This window comes from Physeter macrocephalus, chromosome 20 (genome assembly GCF_002837175.3).
Source record: "Physeter macrocephalus isolate SW-GA chromosome 20, ASM283717v5, whole genome shotgun sequence".
In the NCBI taxonomy this organism is placed as follows: Eukaryota; Metazoa; Chordata; class Mammalia; order Artiodactyla; family Physeteridae; genus Physeter; species Physeter macrocephalus.
In genome coordinates, this window is record NC_041233.1 from 20,285,944 (window position 1) to 20,296,899 (window position 10,956).

Here is a 10,956-nt window from a genome sequence, read left to right on the forward strand (position 1 = left end):
GGGCTCCTTGTTGACCCACACTTCCTTGGTTTGAGAAGGAGGATGTCAGATCAGAGCAATGATTCTCAAACTTAACAGTGCACATGAATCACCTGGTGATTTGTTGAAGATAAAACAACTTTATAATGTCTCTGGAAAGATACCCAGGAAACCCATAAGAGTAGCTGCCTTCAGGGAGGCAGACTTGATGGCTCAAGTACAGGAATGACAGGTAAACTTTACTGTGTACTTTTATACCTTTTTCATTTTTACTTTGTGTGTGTGTGTTCTCTCTTTTTAAAAAATAATTCATTTCTGTGCTCGCTTCAGCAGCACATATACTAAAATTGGAACGATACAGAGAAGATTACCATGGCCCCTATGCAAGGATGACACGCAAATTCGTGAAGCGTTCCATATTTTTAGTCATGTACCACAATGTTCATTGCAGCTCTATTTACAGTAGCCAGGACATGGAAGTAACCTAAGTATCCATGGACAGATGAATGGATAAAGAAGATGTGGCACATGTATACAATGGAATATTACTCAGCCATAAAAATGAACGAAATTGAGTTATTTGTAGTGAGGTGGATGGACCTAGAGTCTGTCATACAGAGTGAAGTAAGTCAGAAAGAGAAAAACAAATACCATATGCTATCATATATATATGGAATCTAAAAAAAAAGGTCATGAAGAACCTGGGGCAAGATGGGAATAAAGACGCAGACCTACTAGAGAATGGACTTGAGGACACTGGGAGGGGGAAGGGTAAGCTGGGACGAAGTGAGAGAGTGGCATGGACATATATACACTACCAAACATAAAATAGATAGCTAGTGGGAAGCAGTCGCATAGCACAGGGAGATCAGCTCTGTGCTTTGTGACCAGCTAGAAGGGTAAGGATAGGGAGGGTGGGAGGGAGGGAGACGCAAGAGGGAAGAGATATGGTGACATATGTATATGTATAACTGATTCACTTTGTTATAAAACAGAAACTAACACACCATTGTAAAGCAATTATACTCCAATAAAAACGTTAAAAAATAATTCATTTTTAATTATCACAGAAAAGTGGTTAATATGCCACTTGTTAGTGAGGCAGCAGTCACTGAGTTATTAGTTTGGACCTTTATTACTGTAACAGATTTCTTTTTTTTTTTTTTTTTTTTTTCTCTTTTTGTGGCACGCGGGCCTCTCACTGCTGTGGCCTCCCCCGTTGCGGAGCACAGGCTCCGGACGCGCAGGCTCAGCGGCCATGGCTCACGGGCCCAGCCGCTCCGCGGCATGTGGGATCCTCCCAGACCGGGGCGCGAACCCGGTTCCCCTGCATCGGCAGGCGGACGCGCAACCACTGCGCCACCAGAGAAGCCCGATTACTGTAACAGATTTCTTTTAAACAGAAAGAAATTACTTGAACAGTTACTTGATTATGTTTGGGAAACAAGCACTTGAATATCTCCCTGACATTTCAGCTTTTTTCCCCTCTTCTCAAATAGAATTGCAGTGGAGTATATTGGTAATATAATAGTCAAATCAGATATGATGGTAGTTTTAGGAAAATAGTGACTTAAGTGCATGAAACTGGGCCAAATAACTCATGAGATAACTTCTGGCAGTAAGATCTGAGATTACCTGGTCCTATGGGTTCTGATTCCCAGAACTTAGACCAGTGATCCTCTAGTGTGGCTACACATTAAAATCACTTGGTGGGGAATTCCCTGGCGGTCCAGTGGTTAGGACTCTGGGCTTCCAATGCAAGGGGCCCGGGTTTGATCCCACAAGCCAGTGGCCTGGCCAAAAAAAATCACTTGGTGAATGTACGTATATACACACACACATATACGTACACATATATGTATATACATATATACACACATACCCGTGCCAGGACCCTTCTGTAGATCAATTAAAATAGAGTTTCTAGGGACGGGGCATGGATTTTTTTTTTTTTAAGTTATGGCCAGTGATTATAATGTGCATCACGGTATGACCTAGACCAAGGATATTAATCTGATACTCAGGAAATATGAATGGAATAAAAACAAGAAACTTGGCCTTCCCTGGTGGCGCAGTGGTTAAGAATCCGCCTGCCAATGCAGGGGACATGAGTTCGAGCCCTGGTCCGGGAAGATCCCACATGCCGCGGAGCAACTAAGCCCGTGCGCCACAACTACTGAAGCCTGCACACCTAGAGCCCGTGCTCTGCAACAAGAGAAGCCACCACAATGAGAAGACCGCGCAGTGCAACAAAGAGTTAGCCCCATCTCGCTGCAACTAGAGAAAGCCCGCGTGCAGCAACAAAGACCCAATGCAGCCAGAAAAATAATGATAATAATAAAATAAATTTATTTAAAAAAACAAGAAACTTTTAATGAATACTTTCTGTGTCGTAGGCCCCATTGTTCTCTTTAGTAAATTCAGAGAATCCATTTGATTCAGTGATAAATTCACAGATACTGTGTGATTCTGTAAAAGCCCACACTTGCCAGATATGTTTGCCAAAAGGAATTGAAATTTAAATATAGAATAATACTCATGAACAGCTTCACGGCTGAGCAAAAATCTCTGAGTACTTGGTTTGTGCCTAGCACTGTGAGAGATGTAAATGAAATCTGTTTTAGCAGTTCCTCACAAGGAACTTGCATTGCAATTAAAGAGACAAGATTGCACTTGTGACCCACTGATCAAATCAGTCCTACCAAACCATGTTCCTAAAATGTTGTGAAATCATTGCCAACATTTTTTTAGCATCTTTATTGGAGTATAATTGCTTTACATTGTTGTGTTAGTTGCTGGTATAACAAAGTGAATCAGCTCTACGTATACATATATCCCCATATCCCCTCCCTCTTGCATCTCCCTCCCACTCTCCCTATCCCACCCCTTTAGGTGGTCACAAGGCATCGAGCTGATCTTACTGTGCAACATTTTTAAATTGGGAGATTTTGCATAAAATTCCAGGCTTCTACCGTCTCTTGAAAAATTGAAAGATCTGATGATTTGGGATTCACTTACCATTCCCAACAGCAGCATTTGTCTGGAGCTGAGCTGGGAACACCCCCTTTAGATGGGGCCCATGCTGTTGAGTTTGTCACAGTCTCCTAACTCTGTTGCTCTCTGATACTGAGGCCAAGTGTCAGTTGCCAGGCATTACCACAAATCTTTATAAGAGGAAAGTGAAATATTTTTGATTCCTATTTTATCAAATGTAGAACAAAAAATAGAGCGCAAAAGCCCCATGTTTCAAGAAAAACAAGGGAGGACATATCCCTTTGAGAAAATAAAGACAATTATGGGGCTTCCCTGGTGGCACAGTGGTTAAGAATCTGCCTGCCAATGCAGGGGACAAGGGTTCAAGCCCTGGTCCGGGAAGATCCTACATGCCGCGGAGCAACTAAGCCCATGTGCCACAACTACTGAACCCGTGTGCAACAACTACTGAAGCCTGTGCACCTAGAGCCTGTGCTCTTCCACAAAAGAAGCCACTGCAATGAGAAGCCCACGCACCGCAATGAAGAGTAGCCCCTGCTCACTGCAACTAGAAAAAGCCCGTGTGCAGCAACGAAGACCCAGTGCAGCCAAAAATTAAATAAATAAATAAAATTAATTTATATATATATTAAAAAAAGACTATTATGTCAGGTTCTCTGTACTCACATCCTGGTCCCTATATACATCTGAATTTATGCCCTGTGATCTACACTGATTATATAGTCAATATCTATCCAAATAAAAAACTATATTCGAGTATCGATTGCTGGCTAAATGCCTGTGGTCTAGAGTCAGACAGGGATTCAATTCCAAGCCACCACTTAGCAGCCCTGATCCTACTTTATGCCCTGATGCCTCAGGTCTACCTTCTCCATCTGTATGAGGCGGGTAATAACAGGACCACCTCACAGGATTGATTTGAGGATTGAACAAGGTAACATTAATTAACCTGGTGTCTGGTACCCAGTGACAGCTCCCTAAATGTCAGCTATTTTTATCCTGGTCAGGAAATGCCAAGGGATGAGTTAAGGAGGGGGCGAAGCAAGTTGTCGAGGGAAGCTATGCAGAAGGGGTGAGCTGACCAAGAGGGGTGGAAAATGTAGCTCGTCCAGGTGGAGAGAAGACAGGGCAGTATAGGCCTGAGGAAAGGCTCACAAGAGATGGTGTGACCAGGGCCTGGATGTTTAAGCCACACAGTTGTAAGACTACTGCACTGGAGCGTTTTCCTCATGTTTTGTATTTTGCGGTACGCGGGCCTCTCACCGTTGTGGCCCCTCCCGTTGTGGAGCACAGGCTCCGGACGCGCAGGCTCAGCGGCCATGGCTCACGGGCCCAGCCGCTCCGCGGCATGTGGGATCCTCCCGGACCGGGGCACGAACCTCTGTCCCCTGCATCGGCAGGCGGACTTTCAACCACTGCGCCACCAGGGAAGCCCTTCCTCATGTTTTGATTTTAAAATCTGAAGACTTTGCTGGCCTCTGCTTTATGGTATACAGTAGGTGACTAACAATCACTGTAGCGATTTTTGGATTTTTCCCACTCACCATGTGGCAAGCATTACACGATTTCAAGAATTCAAACTTCTGAGTATTTCAGAGTTCATTAACGATACTTTAGCTCTCACCATGGGATCCGTGTGCTTAGACGCTGCTACCAGCACTGCCCCACAGCCGCCACTAGAGGGACTAGGACCAAAGGAATCAAGCTTCTAGGTACAAAATTCACTTTCCTAGATTCCTACTTCAACACTATTAACATTTTTTTCCTTTGAAGCATATTTCTTTTATGCACTTTAAAATACTTTTAAAAATCCAAATCCTGCTGGAGTATAGGAAATTAGAGTCCTACTAACCATTATCCCCACAAAACAGCCACTTAATAATGTTAATAAGATTTTGTGTCCTTCCAGATATTGTCAATTTGTATACAAACATACGTATTATTCTTTTATTTAAACCCGTGATTTGTCCCCTGACTACCACTCTGACTTCATCTCCTACCACTCTCTGCCTGCTCTACAGACTATATTCTAGATCTTCAAACTTGCCAACTTGTTCCATTCTCAAGACATTTGCACTCACATTATCTTCCTGGACCACTCTCTTCTCCCAGGTTATCCTCACTCAGGGGTTAGTTCATAGGTTATTTCCTGGGAGAGATCTTCATGACACCCATCAAGTAACTATTACCCAACCCAAGTCACTCCCCATCACCATGTTTTATTTTCTTCTGTCACTGTTTGAAATTACCTTGCTTATTTATGTGCTTGCCTACCTACTCATTATTAAAATGTAATCTCCATGATAGCAGGAACCTTGGCTGCCTTATTTTCTTCCATATCACTAGTATCTAGAGCATAAATTAAGGACCTAAAAGTATTTGTTAATTGAATAAGTTCATGAAAGAGTGCTGTACTTACTATTCTGTAACTTTATTTCACTTAAAGTATCTTGAGATGATAAGGTTTATAGAGAATTCATAACAAATAGAAGCATGTCCCCAAAAATGAAATAGATGGGAAAAATGAAAACTAGAAAACTAGAGAGGGGATGTAAAAAAAAAGAAAAAAGTATCTTGTATAAGTTGTATTTTACTTACTGTAGATAAGCTTTATTCTTTTATTTCAGTCATATTCTTAATTTTTAAATTTAATTTACTCTGGTTAGATATTCAGAAGCCTCAAAAATAAAACAATGTAAGAGGTATTCAGTGAAAAGTCTGACATCCATTTCTGCCTAATATCTACTTAGTTCCTACTCAACCAGGTAACCATTTATGTTATATTAGTTTTTGTGTATCCTTCTTTATGCAAACACACACATACATATATTTTTTTATTCTTATTTTCTTCCCTTTTTTTGCACAAAACAGTAGCATATTATATATATACTGTTCTGCACCTTCATTCTTTTAACAGCTGCACGGTATTCATAATTTATATGGATCTATCATTTATTTTGTTCAATTCTCTATTGATTGACTTCTGGTTGTTTTCAATTTTTGTTATTGTAATCAATGTTTTGGTAATCATTTTTATGCTTGATAACTGTCCAGTGGCATAAATTCCTGGGAGTGGAATGACTAAATCAATAGGTGTGTGTATGTGTGTCTATATATATATATATATATACATATATATATATATATACCTACTGATATAGGTTCATATATATATAAAATCATGAAACGTCTTGCCAGATTTCCCTCCAAGAAGGCTGCCTCAATTTCTACTCCCACCAGCAGTGTACAAGTGCACCAACTTCCCCACACCCTCGCCGAGTCCTAAATATTATAGGCTTGAAAATGTTTGCCAATCTGATGGATGAAAAATGGTTGTTGTTCTTATTTTCATTTCTCTAAGTATGCATGAAGTTGAATACCTTTTCATATTTTTAAAATAGCTTTATCGATGTAAGTTCACATAACCGTGTAATTCACCCACTTAAAGTATACAGTTGAATGTTTTTTAGTATATTCACAACCATCAACACAGTTGCACAGAGGTGCAACCATCACCGCAGTTAATTTTATTTTTTTATTAATTTTTATTGGAGTATAGTTGATTTACAATGTTGTGTTAGTTTCTGCTGTACAGCAAAGTGAATCAGTTATACATACACATATATCTACTCTTTTAGATTCTATTCCCATATAGGCCATTACAGAGTACTGAGTAGAGTTCCCTGTGCTATACAGTAGGTTCGTATTAGTTATCTATTTTATATATAGTAGTGTGTATATGGTAATCCCAACCTCCTAATTTATCCCTACCCCCCCACAGTCAATTTTAGAACATTTGCATCACCTCAAAAAGAAATCCATATCCTTTAGATGTCAGTCCCCATCCCTCCATTACCCCCAGACCTAAGAAACCACAAATCTACTTTCTCTATAGATTTGCATTTTCTGGACATTACATATAAATGGAATCATTTAATAAGTAGGTTTTTGTGAGAGGCTTCTTTCACTTAGTATTAACGATTTTAAGATTCATCCATGTTGTATCATGCTTTGGTACTTCATTCCCTTTTATGGCCAAATAATATTCCATGGTATGAATAAATATTTTTAAATCCATTTGTCAGTTGATGGACATTTGTGTTGTTTCCAACATATATATATTTTTTTAACAACATAGAGTTTTAGAGTGGGCAAGGGCCCTAGAATTGTGACAATAAGACTACACTTAACAAATAGTCTCCTTAATTACTATAATTGAGAGTCAGTTCTGGTGGGTAAAACATTAGCCCAGGAAGCACAACACTAAAAATATCAACCTTACCACAGGAGGGTTCTGTGTGTAATTTTAATGTTTTTCTTCTTTGAGCCTTAGTTTCTGTATTAGCTCAGGTTGCCTTAACAAAATACCATACACTGGGGGCTTCCCTGGTGGCGCAGTGGTTGAGGGTCCGCCTGCTGATGCGGGGGACACGGGTTTGTGCCCCGGTCCGGGAAGATCCCACATGCCGCAGAGCGGCTGGGCCTGTGAACCATGGCCGCTGAGCCTGCGCTTCCGGAGCCTGTGCTCCGCAACGGGAGAGGCCACGACACTGACAGGCCCGCGTACCAAAAAAAAAAAAAAAAAAAAAATACCATACACTGGGTGGCTTAAACAACAGGAATTTATTTCTCACAGTTCTAGAGGCTGGGTAGTCTAAGATCAAGGTGCTAGCCAATTTGGTTCCCTGGTAAGAGACTTCTCTCTTGCAGAGGATCACCTTCTCACTGTCCTCACATGGCAGAAAGTGGGAGCACTGGTCTCTCTTCCTCTAATAAAGAGTCTTTCCATAAGGACATTAATCCCATCATTGGGACTACACCCTCATGACCTCATCTAAACCTAATTACCCGCTAAAGGCCCCACCTCCAAATACCATCACATTGAGTGTTAGGGTTTCATTGTATGATTTTGGGGGGACACAAACATTCAGTCCATAACAGTTTCCCAAATGTAAATTGACATCTACCTACACTTCTACTAAGGAAGAATGAAATAGCATCAAGCTCTTTTAATTTCTTGGAGAAATGCTTACCACTACTGTGGTCTTTAAGAAAAAAAAGGAAGGGGAAGAAACTAATAAATATCTTCTACATAGTTCCTGTGGAATATATACCTCAAATATCAATTATTCCCTGATAGTATGTCTACCATTAAGGTTTTTTAAAATAAATTTATTTATTTATTTGTTTTTGGCTGCATTGGGTCTTCGTTTCTTCGCGCGGGCTTTCTCTAGTTGTGGCGAGCGGGGGCTACTCTTCATTGCAGTGCGCGGGCTTCTCATTGCAGTGGCTTCTCTTTGCTGCGAAGCATGGGCTCTAGGTGCGCGGGCTTCAGTAGTTGTGGCTCGCAGGCTGTAGACCGCAGGCTCAGTAGTTGTGGCTCGAAGGCTCTAGAGCACAGGCTCAGTAGTTGTGGCACACAGGCTTAGTTGCTCTGTGGCATATGGGATTTTCCCGGACCAGGGCTTGAACCCGTGTCCCCTGCATTGGCAGGCAGATTCTTAACCACTGTGCCGCCAGGGAAGTCCCATACCATTAAGTTTTTATCACAGACTAAAGCAAGCAGTCTGACTTATAAATAGATAATTTTCTAAGTAAGGTAATTTAAATGCAATAAGCTTTTACCTGGAAGATAGTCTATGAAGTATCACAAAATGAGGAACCACAGGCCATACCTACTAGATTCATAGAATCGTATTATAATATTTCTCAACACATACTTTGGATAATACAGGGTTGAGACTGTGTCGTACAATGCAAGACATTTAACATTCCTGGTGCTCTGAACTAATAACTGTCGATAGTGGTCTCCAATTATTGTGGAACTGTGGAAAAAACCCCCATAATATTCCCACGTGCTACGTGGAGGAGAGGCAGTACTGATGAAATGTTCTAGTCCAGATCCTGCATTTTATAAATGAGGAGATGGGTTACAGGTCCAGAGAAGTCAGCAAACTAGGTGATCTGACTTCTTCCCGAGTGTTCTTTCCATTGTTGTATATAATACACTCCTCACTCTCACTATTCAAGGTTAAAGAGGGGCAGTTCTCCTTCAGAATCTCACTCTTACCTGCCCACATCTTTCTTGCCTTTCTTCCCCATCCCTTTTTTTTTTTTTTATCATTTTGCAACTCAGTAGGTTCAAGAGTCAAATTAAACCATTTTATTCATTTATTTTATCAGATATTTATTGAACACCTAATATGTTTCAGGCTCTGGGCTCTGAGCTGGGAATACAGTGGTGAACAAAACAGACATGGCCCCTACCCTTGTGGGTAAAGTGAAGGAGATAGACAGTTTTAAAGTAGAATAAATACATGTAACTAAGATCCAGCATACCATGCGGTGCAGGCAAAATTTTTTATAACAAATATGTGTAAATATATAATTACTAACTGTGATAGTGACAGAAATGAAAACTTAAGGAGAACCTAATTTAGAGTTGGGGCACCAGGGAATGCCTCTGAGAGGAAGTAATATTTAAGACAACACCTGAAAGTGAGTACGAGTTAACAGGGAATACAGCTGAGCCAAGTCCCCAGGTAGGAAGGAGCTAGGAAGGGTAACCAGGGTAGCTAGATCACCATCATAGTAAGCACGGGAGAGAGTTGGGAGGCAGTGCTGGAGGATTAAGAGGGATATAGGCCCTTTCTGGACACAAGGAGAAATCTGGATTTTATTCCAAGAGTAGTAGGGAGCCATTAAAGGTTTTCAAACAGAGGATTTACATGATCCAATTTGTGTTTTTAAAAAGATCACCGTGAAGAGTACATGATGTGTAATTCCATTCCAATTAAGTTCAAGAACAGGCAAAACTGATCTAGGAAGGTGGAAATTGGAAGAGTGGTTGCTATGGGGAGAGGGGTAAAGGGCCTAAAGAAATTTCCTTGGGTGACGGAAATTTTCCACATCTTGGAGTGGTGGTTACACAGGTGTTGTATTCATTTACCAAAACTCATCAAAATGTAAGTTAATATTCGTGCATATCTGTATATACATTTTAACTTCATTGAAAAATAATGATCGAGGGACTTCCCTGATGGTGCAGTGGTTAAGAATCCGCCTGCCAATGCAGGGGACACAGGTTCGATCCTTGGTCCGGGAAGATCCCACATGCCGTGGAGCAGCTGAGCCTGTGCGCCACAACTACTGAGCCTGCCCTCTAGAGCCTTCGAGCCACAACTACTGAGCCCACATTCCACAACTACTGAAGCCCACACTCCTAGAGCCTGTGCTCTGCAACAAGAGAAGCCACTGCAGTGAGAAGCCCGTGCACCTCAACAGAGTACCCTCCACTTGTAGCAACTAGAGAAAGCCCGCGCAAAGCAATGAAGACCCAATGCAGCCATAAATAAATAAATAAATTTATTTATTTTTTTAAAAAAGAAAGAAAAACAATGATCTGGAATTCCCTGGCAGTCCAGTGGTTAGGACTAGGCACTTTCACTGCTGGGGCCAGGTTCACTCCCTGGTCAGGGAACTAAGATCCTGCAAGCCTCTGGGGTGCAGCCAAAAAAAAAAAAAGAAAGAAAGAAAGAAAAAGGATGATCACTTCACTCTGACTGCAGTTACTTTGTGAAGCAGTTTCAAGTTCAAACTACATAAAATTGAGATTATAGAAATTTGTTTAAAACCCTGAAGACCCAGGAAGACTAACTTAGAGACTCTCAGGCCTCAAAGTACTATTTAGTTCACTTAAAACTTCTGGGCTCTAAAAGAAAAAAGGAAGGGAGGAAGCCAACTAAGAAATGTTATACCTTCTACAATAGCTCCTGTGGAATATACTCTCTAATTATCAATTATGCCCTGCTATATCTACCTTTGAGTTCTTCTCACAGACTGAATAAAAGTTTGACTTAGAAATATATTAACTTAAATGCAATGAGCATCTGCCTGGAAGGTTAAGAACTGGGTGTCCCAGCTGTCTCCAAAAGAGTCTTTCAGTGGGACTTCATTGTATACTGGAATCAACTGAGCAGCTTT

The 10,956-nt window shown here is 41.0% G+C and overlaps 1 non-coding gene across 1 annotated transcript; it reads left to right on the plus strand.

Annotated features, from left to right (window-relative positions):
* The first annotated feature begins 296 nt into the window (after positions 1 to 296).
* Positions 297 to 403, plus strand: LOC112067111 (U6 spliceosomal RNA). The gene has a single exon (XR_002893084.1). It is a non-coding gene; the product is annotated as a U6 spliceosomal RNA (small nuclear RNA).
* Positions 404 to 10,956: the final 10,553 nt, after the last annotated feature.